Below are 17,657 nucleotides of genomic sequence, written 5' to 3'. Positions count from 1 at the left end.
TGCGTGTGGTCGACATGTTTCTTGCCTGGAAGGCAATTCATCAGGACCTTTGGTGCTCATATAATTGCTTACGGTCCCTCTGGGGTCAGAGGAATCGATGATACGACCTGAGTAGTGTCGCAGAATTATTGTTTTCTTTATGGACCTCCCGGGAACCGCTATTCCCGTTTCCAGATCCCCTAGGCTGACCTGGTGGGGCCAGCAACAACTGAGGAGAACCTCAAGAGTTACTAGCAGTAGGCCTCTAGGCACCTACCCCTCCCACGTCTATGCTGGTTGCAGGACAGCCGGTGTGATGTGTGATGCCGATTCAGATGTGTCACATATTTGCCATAAATTCTGAATGTTAGCACTCTAGTTGCACATTAGATAACTGTAGTAAAGCTACTGCTCACCAGGGACGTCTGCTGCTGGTTTTCAAAGTGTATGTTTCAGTCTGCATGTCAGAATTTTTTTAATGAAATAGAAGAGGATTTGAGAAGTCACTCAAAATGATCCCTAATTTTTCTTTCTGAAGCACTAATCATACTTTCTATGGCAAAATTAACCCCCTCATGTTGTTCCTTTTTAAATTGAGTGTTTTCAGACTTACCACTTCATTCCAATCAAGATGGCTTCTGGTGTGCCATACTTTTGTCATAAGTAAGACTGTTAGCGCTCTAGTTGTTCTTTAGAACACTCTGGGACATTCTGTCATTGGGCTATACTTGGGGTACATCTGGGTGATATTTGGGCTACATTTAGGCTCTTTTGTCTCTGGTGGCCATCTTGGGAGACTGTATGTCAGAATTTTTTAATGAACTTGAAGAGGGTTTGAGAAGTCACTCAAAATGTGCCCTAATTTTTCTTTCTGCAGCACTAATCATAATTCATATGGCAAAATATACCCCCTCATTTTGTTCCTTTTTAAATTAAATGTTTTAAGAGTTACCACTTTATTCCAATCAAGATGGCTTCAGGTGTGCCATACCTTTGTAAAAAGTAGGACTGTTAGCGCTCTCGTTGTTCTTTAGAACACTCTGGGACATTCTGTCATTGGGCTATACTTGGGCTACATCTGGGTGATATTTGGGCTACATTTGGGCTCTTTTGTCTCTGGTGGCCATTTTGGGAGACTGCATGTCAGAATTTTTTAATGAAATAGAAGAGGATTTGAAAAGTCACTCAAAATGTGCCCTAATTTTTCTTTCTGCAGCACTAATAATACCTTCTATTGTATAATATACCCCCTCATTTTGTTCCTTTTTAAATTAAATGTTTTAAGAGTTACCACTTTATTCCCATCACGATGGCTCCAGGTGTGCTATACCTTTGTAATAAGTAGGACTGTTAGCGCTCTAGTTGTTCTTTAGAACACTCTGGGACATTCTGTCATTGGGCTATACTTGGGCTACATCTGGGTGATATTTGGGCTACATTTGGGCTCTTTTGTCTCTGGTGACCATTTTGGGAGACTGCATGTCAGAATGTTTTAATGAAATAGAAAAGGATTTGAGAAGTCACTCAAAATGTGCCCTAATTTTTCATTCTGCAGCACTAATCATACTTTCTATGGAAAAATATACCCCCTCATGTTGTTTCTTTTTAAATTAAATGTTTTAGGAGTTACCACTTTATTCCAATCAAGATGGCTTCAGGTGTGCCATACCTTTGTAATAAGTAGGACTGTTAGCACTCTAGTTGTTCTTTAGTATACTCTGGGACATTCTGTCATTGGGCTATACTTGGGCTACATCTGGGTGATATTTGGGCTACATTTTGGCTCTTTTGTCTCTGGTGGCCATTTTGGGAGACTGCATGTCAGACTGTTTTAATGAAATAGAAAAGGATTTGAGAAGTCACTCAAAATGTGCCCTAATTTTTCATTCTGCATATATATATATATATATATATATATATATATATATATATTCACTGATAAAACCATAGGTTTCACACCAGTTATAGTTAGCTGGAAATTTTACTGATATAAAACCATTGAAATTCCCACGTTATAGTTAGTCGGACTCACTATAACTTGCGCGTGCAATGCACTGCTGATGACATCACATATTACATCACTCATGACATGGTCAGTGACATCACTCATGACATCACTGATGACACCATCCTTGTGACACAGTCACAGACCTCCTCTCAGTGTAAAGTAACCCTTGAGACACATATTCAAAAATAGAAACTGACATTTTTAAAAAATGGACATACCTATATCAGTTACAACAAGCAATTCTGTACTTCCACTATCTATATACACATCCACTCATTCACCAACAGTTCTATATAGTCACTCATACATATACTCACTCATCATATGAAGAGATACACCTATACATCCTGTTACACACCGACATTCATCCAAAAGTTACTCACACACATATTCACACGTGCAAATAAACTATTGAACAACCATTTATTTGAATATAGAGTTATACACACACTTCCACCTTACTTCTACTGAAAATTACACATATTTATTCTCTTAAACAATCACTTATAGAAACACATACTTATTTAAACAGGAAATCTTACAATCTCTTACTCTCACATATACTCACTTATATACATCAATATTCATATATACTAGATTAAAACATATGTAGTTACTGATAAAGACACTAGTGAGACAGTCATTCACTCACTAACAAACACATATAGACACTCATCCACCCATACAGTCCTGTACATATGCTGTCTTCAAAACACATACAAACAAACAGTCAGTCACTCATGCATCTATGTGCTAAGTAATACCTCCACCAAACCATATAGACACTCATACTGATACTACTAAAAATATCAAATAACCCATATACATACGCATGTAGCTACTTATCAACACATGTAGCCACTTATACACAAAGTGAAACACTAATATATGTATTTAAATATTTAAACATAACTCACTAATATTTATTTTTCAGAAAGACACATATTCACTGGATGGTGTCATCAGTGATGTCATGAGTGATGTCACTGACCATGTCATGAGTGATGTAATATGTGATGTCATCAGCAGTGCATTGCACGCGCAAGTTATAGTGAGTCCGACTAACTATAACGTGGGAATTTCAATGGTTTTATATCAGTAAAATTTCCAGCTAACTATAACTGGTGTGAAACCTATGGTTTTTTCAGTGAATTTAATAGGTTTTTTAAATGCTAATTCCTAACTATAACTGGTGTGAAACCTATGGTTTTTTTCAGTGAATTTCAAAGGTTTTTTTAATGCTAATTCCTAACTATAAGTTTCACTTTGAAAATAAGACTGTTAGCACTCTAGTTGTTCTTTTTAACACTCTAGTACATTCTGTCATTGGGCTACAGTTGGGCTACATCTAGTTGAATTTTGGGCTACATTTACAATTTTTGATCTCTGGTGGCCATCTTTGGGCTACATTGGGCTACTTTGGGCTACATTTGGGCTACATTTTGGCTCTAACATATATTAAGCCCAATGTAGCACAATACATATTTTTATAAAGTAAATTTTTTTACAAACCACTTCAGAATAGGGCTACCTGTCTCTACAATTATCCCATTTTTTATTTTTTTATTTTTGGGGGGAGCGCTCCCAGAGCGCGCCCCGGAGTGCGCCCCGAAAAGCGTATTTCTGAAAAGCGCCCCCGGGCGCGCTCCGGGGAGCGTCTCGTGAGCGCCAATATCGCAAACGAAAACATGATCGTGACGTATCGCATAGCCGCGACCGCGTGATACGCACGGCGTAAGCGCACCCGGAAGTACTCGAGCGAATACGATCGCAAAACGTAAACTTCCGACGCGCTTACGCTGCGCGCCCCCGTGCGCGTAGCGTAAGCGCGTCGGGTCATGTGAGCAGAAAATAACACTTTTCATTGGTTCATAACAGTTTTAGTTTCATAATGATGAAGCCCCTGGTCATGTGACCTGAAAATAACACTTCTCATTGGTTCAGGACAGTTTTTTTTTCTAAATGATGAAAGACCCCACCTTTTTTCCTTATTCTGACTTTGTCCTTTGACTGAGGAAGACCTGTTTGTTGCTCTCTCTACTTTTTTGCTCCAAATAATGGCTTCAGTAGTAGCATCAGCTGGTGCATCTGCCCCACCACCCCCACCCCCACCACCAAGAGGACCAGCTCCAAATTATATTGGTGGTCAAGAACAGGAGGAGGAGGAAGAGGAAGAGGAGGAGGGGAGAAGAAGATGGCTGCCAGAAGAAAATACACCTTACAAACCCAAACCACACATTGTTTGGCAGTTTTTTTCAATTCCAGAGGGGAAAAAAAAGGTGAATGCTCCCAAGGTGACTTGCCTCATCTGCAATGATGAACTTTCACGGGGCAACCCAAACAAGAAATATTCTTTTGGTAACTATACCATGATTCGGCACATGACAAGAAAGCATCCAAACAACTACTCTTGTGCAGAGTTCCGGGAACTGGCCAGTAACCTCCCCCAGTCATCAAGGACCCCCTCCCAAAGAAACCAACCCACTTCCTCGCAACCAGAAACATCTGAGGTGATGTCTTGCATTCAGCCGAGATTTGCTGATTTTAAAATTACTTGCACTGCTTGTGGCAAGCTTATCTCCTATGGGGAACAAAGTATTAAGCTCATCGTCCTTGCAGGTGATAATCACAAGTGCCCCAAAAAGAAATAATTTTTTGGGTTTTTTGTTTTTTTGCTCCAGTTGAGCCAGTTTCAATTCCCTTTTTTTGTTTCTCCCCCTAAAAAATACAAAAAAAATATAAAACTGTTTTGAAAAGCCCAAAAAAGTTCAAAAAGTTCCAAAAACACAAAAAAAATATAAAACAACAAAAAGAAGAAAAAAAAAAGTTCTTTTAAGAACTACCTCCAATTTCTAAATGAAAACTTCATTTTTTTAAAACTCTGTCATCTTTTTCCCTCATTTTACGCTCCCCGGTGCGCTACCTGGTGCGCGCACCGAGCGCTTCCCCCGCGCAAAACGAAAAAAAAAAATATATTTTAAATGCCCCGCGGGGCCCTTTTATAGCCCCCACATCAAACCTAGGGGGTCAAAGGGGTCTATCCCTGATGCCTTATGGTCAGTTCCCACTTTGTTTTAGCCACCTCTTATGTCTCGATTTTACCGAGACACAAGATGGCGACCGCTCTGGACTGTTTGGAATGTTTACAGACACCCGAGAGCCAATCAGCTTTCCATGCGCACCTCGCGTCACGCGCCCGGAGCGCTCCCTGGTGCGCGCACCGGTGCGCTGCTATAGATATATATATTTTTTTGAACCTAAATTACTCAAAATCCACTGGAGCACATATCTTGAGACATAGCAAAGGCACATCGGGCTACCAGTCCCTACAATTTTGCCAAGTTTGGTGTAAATCCATTCAGCCGTTCGGGCTAAAAGTGAAATCGACCGCCCTATGGAAATTAACATGGGGAAAACGCGTTTTGGGACCCCCCTTTTATCTCGGCCCCCGCTTATTGTATCCCCCCCAAACTTTCAGGGAAGGACCGGAGCTCGACGAGGCCATTCTCATGAAATTTTCAGGCAGATTCGTCAACCGGTGCCAAAGTTATTCCAAATAGAATTTTGAGATTTAACATTGAAAAAAATCCTAACTATAACTACCTACTGGCGACCGCCAGTAGGTAATATATATATTGGCAAAACGCAGAAACCCCCAAAGCTCCCGGGTTTCAGGAAATGAGAGCACTCGAAGCAAATATGGCGTAGGTCAGCCAAATCTTTATTCATTAAACTCCCTCGATAGTCAGTTAGCAAACGCGTTTCGGCGTTTCCACCTTCGTCAGTGTAACTGACATTATTTACAAATCGAATTTAAATCAAGAAACATCATGATCGTCATTGGTCACGTGTCAATTCATGTGCATTGACATAAACGAAGGTACTCAAAACAATACATTCACTGCTTCTGCGGCGGCCATCTTTCAATATGTGATCCACTATATTACATATGTACATATACACACAATGCGAGAGAACTCAAATAGATACTACATTTGTCATATCCATTTGAATTAGGAAAGAAAACATTAAATTAATTACAATACTCGATCTCGCTTACAACCCATAGATTTAGATGGTAAATGTGCCGCTGGTACCAACAGATGCGAGTTTCACTTAAATTTTATCGTGAAAGTCGCCTATGCTCACATGATTTTACGTTACCATTGTTGCATCGCAGTTATCATATATATAATTTTAGCCCTGGATGGGCATAGACATTATTTACATTCAAGCCTTGAATAGGCCTTTCATCAGTGACCGAATCTAATCAACTGATTAATGACTGCATTTGTATTTATCAAAACATCAAAAAATAATATGCAAAACATTGGTGGTAACATCACTCTACTCTGTTTAAAGGAAACTATATACAAATTTACATCACTGGTTCTTCAACAAAGAGGGAAGGAAATATGAGAGGGATGCTCAGATGTGAGTCCACATCTCTTCTTCATTATTCATCCCTCCCGGGGTTTTGGTCTGTAACTGGATAATGAATCGTGATCCCAGTGTTCTCAGCTTTTTTACCCAATTGCCCCCTCTTTCTGTTCTGACCAACTGATCTAGAATGAAAAAAGTCAAAAGATTGCTATTGCTATCATGTTCCTGTTCAAAATGACGGGCTACTGGGTAGTTGGGGTCCCCTGATGTAATCGCCCTCATATGCTCTAGGACCCTGAGTTTGGTTTGTTTCACCGTGCTCCCTACATACCTCTTCCCACAGGGACATGTTAGACAATAGACTGTGTGGTCAGAATTGCAATTCAACAGTTTAGTTATTCTACCTTTCCTCTTTTGACCAGGTATGTAATACTCCTTGACTTTCTGTGAATTCCTACAGGCCTTGCACTTCATGCAAGGATAGAAGCCGGAAACAGGTGGTTTTGTCTTCCTTTTCTTTTCAAAGTGGCTATATATATATATATATTCAATGAAAAAACCATAGGTTATAGACCATATATAGTTGGGGATTAGCATTTAAAAAACCTTATTTTATTTGCACAAAACCATTGAAATTCCATATATAGTTAGTTGCACTAACTATATATCGCGGACCCGCAATCCACTGCTAATGATGTCACATATTACATCATTCATGACATGGTCAGTGACATCACTGATGACATCACTGATGACATCTCAAATGACAACACTGATGACATCACTGATGACAACACCCAGTGACTGTATGTTTCTGTAAAGTTAAAATATGTCTTACATATTGAAGAATGAGTGGATGTATAAGTGTCTGGATGAAGGATTTAGTAGGTGCATGACTGACTGTATGAGAGAATGATTAAATGTGTTTCACTGAGTGCATGGGTTAGTGATTAAAGTGTCTTAATTTGGCAATCATTATTTATGTTGTTCTGTAAACTGCTGCATGTTTAAATCAGTAGCTATATCAGAAACTATATGGGTTATTGAATGGTTGCCCAAGTATTTGTATGGGAGACTGAATATGTGTGTGGGTGGCTGGGAGGTGTATAACTCTGTGTATAGATGTGTGAGCAGTTGATTCCCTAGGTGTATGGGTTCAAAAGTGCATGTAGAAACAGCTGTATGGACAGTTGACTGTGTGCATGAGTATATTGGTGAGTGAATGGATATCTCAGTGCTACATGTCAAAGTAAGTACATATGTAAAACACACTCCATGTGAGAGTTGACATATATAAATAACTGAACATAAGAGCCAGTGAATGTGAGAGTGGCTGTATGAATCATTGTGAACTTGTATCAAGGATTGTATAAGAGAGTAAATATGTGTTAGTATATGTTTGAATAAGTAAGGTGTGTATAACTGTATAGTTGAGGAAATGGAGATGTGATTGATTCTTTGCATGACTGACTAGGTGTGTGAGTAACTCCATGGATGTGTGACAGTCTGTGAGTGCCTGTTTACAGTGAGTGTATCTAAGGTTATATTAGAGTCTGAAGATGTATTATCACATAAATGATATCATCAGTGATGTAATCAGTAATGTCAAATGAGATGTCCGTGATGTCATCAGTGATGTCATTTGAGATGTCATCAGTGATGTCATCAGTGATGTCATTTGAGATGTCATCAGTGATGTCATCAGTGATGTCACTGACCATGTCATGAATGATGTAATATGTGACATCATTAGCAGTGGATTGCGGGTCCGCGATATATAGTTAGTGCAACTAACTATATATGGAATTTCAATGGTTTTGTGCAAATAAAATAAGGTTTTTTAAATGCTAATCCCTAACTATATCTGGTCTATAACCTATGGTTTTTTCATTGAATTTTCAAGGTTTTGTAAATGCAAATTCCTAACTATATATGGTCTATAACCTATGGTTTTTTCTGTGAATTTCATTGGTTTTTTAAAAGCTAATATCTATAGCTGTAAAATATATTCTTTATTAAGTGACGTATCACGTAGCCCGTGAGACGCCTCATGATGCATCGCATAACCGTGACGTATCGTCTCTGCAGCACAAACCAAACCCAAAACGTAAGCGCGCCAGAACACGCTTAAAGATATATATATATTTTTTTAACCTTAATTAGACAAAATCCACACGTGCACATATCACAAACGTTCAAAAAACACAATATGTTGGACTCCCGTTACGCTGCCGGTTAGCTGCCCGGTTAACGTACCAGGAAGCACCTTTACCGCGAAAAATCGCAATTTTTTTTTCTTTTGCCCCGCAGGGAACTTTAATAGCCCCCTCATCAATCCTAGGGGTTCAGGAGGGGTCTGCCTTACCCCTTTCATTCATTTACACCTTTTGTTTTTTCCACCTCTTGTCTCTCGATCCCACAGAGAGACAAGATGGCGGCCGCTCCAGACTGTTTACAATGATAACAATCAGCTTCTCCTCAGACTCCCGTTACACTGCCGGTTAGCTTCCCGGTTAGCTGCCCGGTTAGCTGCCCGGTTCGCGTACCAAGACGCGTCTCTACGGCGAAAAAATCGGATTTTTTTTTTTTTGGCCCCACGTGGCTTTATCATATCCTCCTCATCAATCCTAGGGGGTCAGAAGGGGTCTACCTTGCCCCCTTTCCTTCATTTCCCCGTTTGTTTTGGCCTCCTCTTGTCTCTCGATCCTACCGAGAGACAAGATGGCGGCCGCTCCGGACTGTTTAGAATGTTGACAGACACCGGAGAGCCAATCAGCTTCGCATCGCAAAGTTCCGTTACGCGAAAAGTACGCGAACCGGAGAGCTGCCCGGAGCGCTGTTACAGATATATATCTTATTTTAAACGTTAATTTCTCAAAATCCACTGAAGCACATATATTGAGACCTAGCAAAGGCACATCGGGCTAACAGTCCCTACAATTTTGCCAAGTTTCGTGCAAATCCATTCAGCCGTTCGAGCTAAAAGTGAGGCCAACCGCCCTATGGAAAAATGAATGGGAAAAACGCGTTTTGGGACCCCCCTTTTTTCTCGGCCCCCCCTTGACGAAACCCCCCAAATTTTCAGGGGCTGCTCAGAAACAAAATGTGCCATTTTCCTGAAAATTTCAGCCAATTCCGTCCACAAACGCCAAAGTTATTAGACATAGAATTTTCAAAAGTTCCATAGAGAAAAAATCCTAACTATATATACCTATCTCCAGTAGGTAATATATATATATATTACCGCCAGTAGGTAATATATATATATATATATATATATATATATGGAAAACAACTCCTGGAACAGAAAAAGCGAACTCCTCCACCAGGAACAGACCACCACACAGGTTTTCGAAAATTACAGTGCTTTTTATTCAGCCTCTCACAACATGACGCGTTTCAACCGGGTTGCCCCGGCCTTGATCACATGACGTGTCAGGAAAAACTCCACCCTTAAGTACTATGAATCAATGTAAAACCCTCCCATTCTTTTCATGAACAGGGTAAACAGACTATAAAAGTACATAGTGCTAATGTGCAAAAACATTTCTTGTTGCTGAAGTTCAACCATTTAGTTTTATATATTATTCGACATAATTTAAATGTCAAAAATTAATAAAGGTCAATGAACTTCAATAATTTAGAAAAATCCGGGGCAAGTGCCCGATACTATTCTATGAAATGTAATATTCATCTTGTACAAATCTGAAAATCATTGATCATAGTAAAACCCATTAGTGTAAATAAAACATGTGGTTGAACACAACCTTTCATGATTGATAAGTTAAAAATTAATTAGAGAATGAACGAATGCATTTTATCAAGCAATCATGCATACAACCACCCAGAGATACATTTCTTATTAAATATACTGATGGTATTATAACTTGAAACTAGAAAAGTTGATATATTCTATTAAAAAGGATCAATTCACAGCAAATAAATATATATATATATAAATATGTATAAAATTGTATATAAAATTAGAAAATAGATTAGATATTTCCGTGGATTCTTAATAAAGTGCTAATCAACATTGACGAATTCATAATAGATTGATAACCCTCTCTTTAGAAAACCCTATAGTCAAACCAGAACATACTAGAAGACCAACTAGGTAATATACAATAAAAGGTTCCATTTAAAATCCATTATATCCTACAAATTCATAATATGTTTTACACATCTATATAAAATCTAAATTCATATATATACACATCCATAGCATATCTGTATCAGAGGAACATAAACCCACATGAAGTAAACATATTCTTCTAAATTCATTAATCTGATATTGAGCCCAATATCAGATATACATATAAAGCTATTATTAGTCCCAACTAAATGTTATAAATTGTATTCATAGAAAATTAACCATATCCTCTCCTGTGTTCAAACCGTTAGGTATCTTGGTGTTTAGTCTTACAATGTATTTACTCTCTAACTGACGGAGTTTCTTCTCCCTATCTCCGCCATGTATTGATTTTGGAACAGAGTCGATTACATAGTATTTTAGGTCATCCAATTTATTTTGATGTACAAGTTTAAAATGCCGAGCAACCGGATAAGATGGATCCGAATTCACAATTGCTCGCAAATGTTGGAGGATCCTATTAAACACAGGGAGTTTAGTACTACCGATATAAGATAATTGGCATGTACATTCTAGGACATATACCGCACAATCGGTTTTACAGGTATAATAACCATTAATCTTATTAGGAGTTCCTGAAAAGGGGTCAGTAAAAAATTGTTTATTTACACCAAATTTGCAAGCCCGACAAGAGAAGCATTTAACAAAGCCTCTCTTGTCAGTAAGCCAGTTCTTCATTTCTGTTACCTCAGGACTGGTTTTAACTAGAGCATCTCGAATAGATGGAGCTCTTCTGAAAGTGACAGTAGGCTGGTTCAGTAATTCAGGCGACAAAATAATGTCAGTGTGGAGAATAGGCCAATGTCTATTGACAATTCTCCTAATATCATGTTCCTGACTACTATAGGTGGTGATTAGTCTTACTGGTATAGGAGCAGTTGTTATGACCTGACTGTCCTTAGACACCTCCCTGACCTCTATTGTGCTGGATGTATTTAATTTGTCTAGAGCCAACTGGAGATCTTTTAGACTATAGCCTCTCTTCAGGAATCTTTCCTTAGCTTCATGTAGACAAATGTCCAAATCTTCCTTTCTGTTACAGATCCTTTTTATACGTAAAAACTCACCATAGGGAATACTTTTTATGAGGTGCCTAGGGTGAGCACTGCTGGCATGAAGAATAGAATTACCAGCTGTAACTTTGCGGTGTAATTTAGTGCAAATGTTACCTTGGTCAATAAATACCTCAACATCTAAAAATTCTACCTTAGAATCACTGACCTGTGCCGTAAATTCCAGATTGAGGGAATTACTATTGATCTTCCTGACAAAATCAATGGCTGATTCTTTTGTACCACTCCAAATGACGAACACGTCATCAATGAAACGCCACCATCTGATGACATGTTCTGAATAATCATCACCATGGGTCTGCATGAGGACGTGCCTCTCCCACCAGCCAACGTGCAAGCACGCATAGCTTGGAGAGAAGCACGCCCCCATAGCTACACCCCTTAATTGGTGAAACAACTCCTTATTAAAAATAAAGAAATTGTTGGTTAGACACATTTCTGTCATCTGGAGTAACATTTTGTTATGCTCATTGTAGCAGATATTTCTACTAGACAGAAAGAATTTAATAGCATTCAAGCCATCTTGATGGTTAATACTTGTGTATAAGGAACAAATGTCCATCACTAATAAGTGATAACCATCCTCCCAAGTAACATCCTTAAGTCTTTCCAAAAAATGTCCTGTGTCACGAATAAAAGATGGCAGGGCAGCTACATAGTCATGAAGAAAAAAATCAATGTATTTAGACATTGATTCAAGTAAACTACCTTGGGCCGATATAATGGGTCGTCCTGGCACTGGAGATATCTCTTTATGAATTTTAGGAAGTAGATATAGGGTTGGGGTAATTGGGTATTCTGTTTTTAAAAAGTTATATTCATCCTTGTCAATTAGACTTTCCCTTTTCCACTTTGATAATTCTTTAAAAGTTTGATCCTTTACTTTCAAAAGAATTGGAAAAGCTACCTGCTTGTAACAATGGGCATCACTCAATTGTTTTTTCGCTTCTTCCAAGTAAGAATCTCTAGGCCATAAAACAATATTTCCGCCTTTATCTGCTTTATTAATTATAATGTTCTTTTCCTTAGTAAGTTTTTCCATAAGGCGAAAATATTGTTGTTCTCTGAAATGACTTTTTTTGTTCATTGTAATACATTTTTTATGCAGGATTTTTAAGTCACTAATTACACAGTCACCAAAGATGTCAATGGCATCTCTTGCCATAACAGGCATAAATGTAGATGTAGGCCGAAAAGGAGTGAGTGCAGCATTAGAAGTTGATACACCCATACTTTGAAGATCTTCCTGTGTATTTAATACAGTCTCATCATTATCACTTGCCAAACTACTCACAGTCCGAAGTGCAGATACATCAGCTACTTGAAAACGAGCACTAGGCTGGTTTTCAACATTAATAACTGCTGCTTTAACATTAGCTTTCTTTAATTTATGGAACTTAACCAACTTTAACTTTCTTATAAATTTAAAAATGTCAATACGAGATTGCACATACTTAAAATTATTTCTTGGACAGAAAGAAAGCCCCAAAGAAAGCAACTGAAGTTCTGCAGTATTTAATTCTAACGGAGTCATGTTAATAACAGTGTTAACAGATGAAAGATCTACATCATTTAACTGGCTATCAGGCATGCTTAGTTTCTTTTCCTGAAACCTCCGCGCTTTCCTCCTCTCTTTGCGCTGTTTGTTCCTTCTGCTGCATTTTGCGGCTGCGCTTGGGGTGCCCATGACCTGAGTGTTTGTCGACGATCTTCTATCATGAACCCCAATTCTTCCGAAGGAGTGAAGCTTTGGGGTTCCGACAGGTTTAAATGTTGCTCATTTTCTCCTGAGATTGATTCTGCATTGCTAGATATAAGGCTAGATCCTGAGCTGGAAGCATTATCAGTAATAGTTCCTTGATTAATAGAGATTAGTGGTGGTTGGACTTTATTTATTGCCGCTTTTTTAGCATTATCAAAGCGCTTGGCAAAAGTAAAAATACGTCCAGTCTCGTAGTCGCGTTTGTCTCGTGCAAACTTAGTTATTTTGCGATTCATTATAATACTCTCATGTTTATCAAGGCGTCTTTGTATGTCTTCTCTTCCTTTCTTAACCGCATCTTTTTGGTCTAATGCATCAAGTTCTGCAATCAATAATTCAATTTCAGCCACTATTTCCACTCTGTCAATCTCAGCATACTTAACAAGCATTATTACCATATTCATAGAGCACTCTAGGTTATTCGTAGCCCATTCTTTCAGCATCAAAGGGTTCGGTTTGTCAAATGAGGGTGCAATTAAAACACGCAATCCTCTAGGAACCCTTCCGGCCTCTTTATACTTCTCCAGGGATTTTCGCTCCCACCACTTTGTTAATTCATTTTTCTGTAGTTTTTCAAGTTTTTTTAGTAAGCTCTTAATGTCTTTCACCTCCGTGGTTTGCACATTTTGCTGTTGCCCAGTCCCAGAAGTTACCGGCATATTGGCAAACATAGCATCCGCTCGTTCATCACGATTCCTGAGCACGTCAGTTGTGGACGCCATAGCGCTGATATTAGGCAATGTAAAGATATGCACAGTTCGATAGTGTAACGGCTTTATTTAATAGCTTGTTTCCAAAACTACCGATCACCAACTATTCCAACAGGTATTCGGTAAATAAAGTTATGGAAAACAAAAAGACGCTACAGAGTCCTTTAATCTTCACACCCACAGTTCTTAAGCAAAGGGCTCCTCTTCGCGCAAAAGAGCAAGCGCCTCACCTGCTCGGCAACACAGTCCGGACCAGGAATCCAACGACGCCTTAGTCCAAACCTCGCCAGAGACAAACTTGCCGCTTCACCTCCGTTGCGCCCGGAGCTTCCTTCTTTCCGCCTAGTGGGGGGCTGGAGTACTGTACCACTTCCGGGTCAAGTCCAAATACCGCGAACGATAACAGCCGCCAAACAAACCAGCCACAAACGTGAAGAGGGTCCGTTTAACACGCCGACAGCTAGTGCGTGTTGAAATCAATGGAAAACAACTCCTGGAACAGAAAAAGCGAACTCCTCCACCAGGAACGGACCACCACACAGGTTTTCGAAAATTACAGTGCTTTTTATTCAGCCTCTCACAACATGACGCGTTTCAACCGGGTTGCCCCGGCCTTGATCACATGACGTGTCAGGAAAAACTCCACCCTTAAGTACTATGAATCAATGTAAAACCCTCCCATTCTTTTCATGAACAGGGTAAACAGACTATAAAAGTACATAGTGCTAATGTGCAAAAACATTTCTTGTTGCTGAAGTTCAACCATTTAGTTTTATATATTATTCGACATAATTTAAATGTCAAAAATTAATAAAGGTCAATGAACTTCAATAATTTAGAAAAATATATATATAGATAGATAGATAGATAGATAGATAGATAGATAGATAGATAGATAGATAGATAGATAGATAGATATATATATATATATTACCTACTGGCGGTCGCCAATAGGTATATATAGTTAGGATTTTTTCTCTATGGAACTTTTGAAAATTCTATGTCTAATAACTTTGGCGTTTGTGGACGGAATCGGCTGAAATTTTCAGGAAAATGGCACATTCTGTTTCTGAGCAGCCCCTGACAATTTGGGGGTTGTTCGTCAAGGGGGGGTCGAGAAAAAAGGGGGGTCCCAAATCGTTTTTTATCCCATTCATTTTTCCATAGGGCGTTTGGCCTCACTTTTAGCTCGAACGGCTGAATGGATTTACACGAAACTTGGCAAAATTGTAGGGACTGTTAGCCCGATGTGCCTTTGCTGGGTCTCAATATATGTGCTCCAGTGGATTTTGAGAAATTAACGTTTAAAAAAACTGATATATCTGTGACAGCGTCCCGGATAGCGCTCCAGATCGCGTACTTTTCGCGTAACCGAGCTTTGCGAAGCGAAGCTGATTGGCTCTCCGGTGTCTGTCAACATTCTAAACAGTCCGGTGCGGCCGCCATCTTGTCTCTCGGTAGGATCGAGAGACAAGAGGAGGAGAAAAACGAAGGGGGAATTTAATGAAAGGGGGCAAGGTAGACTCCTCTTGACCACCTAGGAATGATGTTGGGGTTATTAAAGGGTCCCGTGCGGCAAATAAAAAAAATTAGATTTTTCGCGGTAAAAGCGTTTCTCGGTTCGCGAACCGGGTCGCAAACTGGTAGCGAAACGTGAATTCGCCATTTTGTGTTTCGATTTAATTAAATTACTAGATGGAGGAAAAGCAATGTGAGTATTGGGTATAAGGGGGTATGGGAGACGTATCCTGACCCCCTATGTTTTCTGAGGGTGGTTGAGGAGGCTCATATATGTTGATACTTGTCTTCCAGCGGTTGCGCGTGAGCGTTTTTTTTTTTTTTGCCGATTGACTTCTGTTAACGTTCGATTCGAAGGAAATCAGGAAGTGTTGACTGCCATTTTGACACTACAAGTAAATATATGGTTAAAAATAATTGTTATAAATTGATCCGTATTGATAAACATTGTCTGTGCCATCTTGCTTTTTTTCCAATGCCACACTTTTGTCGTGCACGGCAGCCATTTTAGATGCCTTGACCAGACCCACTCTCTGCACGCCGCCGATCCTCAGCATGGCTCCCCACCCTCGCAAGCACCTCCCCCACGCACTGGTCACCCCTGATCTCTCTCTCATGCATGGGCCATAAACCTCCCCCCATCTGCGCTGCTCTTCCATGAGTATCACACCCTGTGCCCGCCCGACACCTTCCTTTCACCCTATTCACTACCGCACCCTCTGACACTCCTCTTCCTCTGTGTCTGATTGTCCAGGCCGGTCCCAGGCTATCACCTAGCCCTGCGGATGTAGTTTATGGCCCCAACTGTAAAGAATCACCCCTGTTCAAAGGAGTTACAGTAGATCAAGGCCCCCACCTCATGAGATCCGTCACACCACACACGTTCCTACTATCTGATTACGATCCTGTATTGTGATTGGGGAGGGGATTCTCACTGTAAGGGTGTGTGGGACCGAGCCTGAAGCGGAAGATTCCAGGGATGCCTTTTTGTACATCAAAGTCTTCACAATTATGTGTCACATTAAAAATATATAGCACTCCAACAAAGTAGTAGGATTATAACACTTTAATAACTTATAAATATATACAACGATCCAACAAAGTAAACACGTTAAAAAAAAACTTTTTAAACAACTATTTACATGACATTGCTTTAACCAGGATAGACAAAGAAATGACACAGTGATGTAAAAGTTTCTGAAACAAAATGCCAAGAACATCCCATGTGAAAGTGAATTTTATCTGGCAATTTTTTTCTTTTACTTCTCATGAATAGAAAGTTAATGCCAGGTTCGTTACCTGCCTCATCTGCAACAAAAAAAACTCTCGAGAGGGACCGAAAAAAAATATAGCTATGGTAATCATACCATCCATCGGCACATGGAGAGGTGGCACCCTCTTAATTATTCCGAAGCACAACTTCGAGATTTGGTGGATAACCCCCGACCGGCAAAAACATCCACCAATGACTTAGCAATAAGTGAGTCAGAGGCAAGGGAAACGGTCTCAAATCTGCAAAACAACTTTGGGCAGATGAGATTGACTTGCGTAGCATGTGGAAAATGAATTTCATGCGGTGAGATGAGTATTACTTTAATAAATAGATCATATGAAAATCATCAATGTCCAAAACGTCCTAGAAAGTAATTTTTGTCATTTTTGAGGAAGAGAGGTAACCTACAGTGGTATGGGGTCGTTTTCGTTCGTACTAGGGGGGCCAGGTGACATTCCTTCGGGGTGGCTTAGGGGCATTTAAAACAACTTCCCTGATACAGGTAGCATATAAAGTAGAGGCTAAATACCAGGATCTTCATCGATTGCTTTATGCTGTACAAAAATGAAAAACACACAACAAACCTGGACCATTCATATTTTTAAAGTTTCTGCGTACTATACTTTTTAACCCTTAACTAATTGAGCTGCTTCATTTCACCTGCTTTTTAAAAAAAAAAAAAAAATCGGAAACAGTGGCCATTTATTCGAAACTTACCAATCTACGCGTTACAACTACGTTTGCTTTTTCAAAAACCTTTAATAAAAATGTTGGTGCCCAAATACGGGCCTACAACCA

The sequence above is a fragment of the Lissotriton vulgaris genome, chromosome 10 (genome assembly GCF_964263255.1).
Source record: "Lissotriton vulgaris chromosome 10, aLisVul1.2, whole genome shotgun sequence".
NCBI classification, from domain to species: Eukaryota; Metazoa; Chordata; class Amphibia; order Caudata; family Salamandridae; genus Lissotriton; species Lissotriton vulgaris.
The sequence above is the reverse complement of the archived record's forward strand: the minus strand, read 5'-3'. Positions refer to the sequence as shown.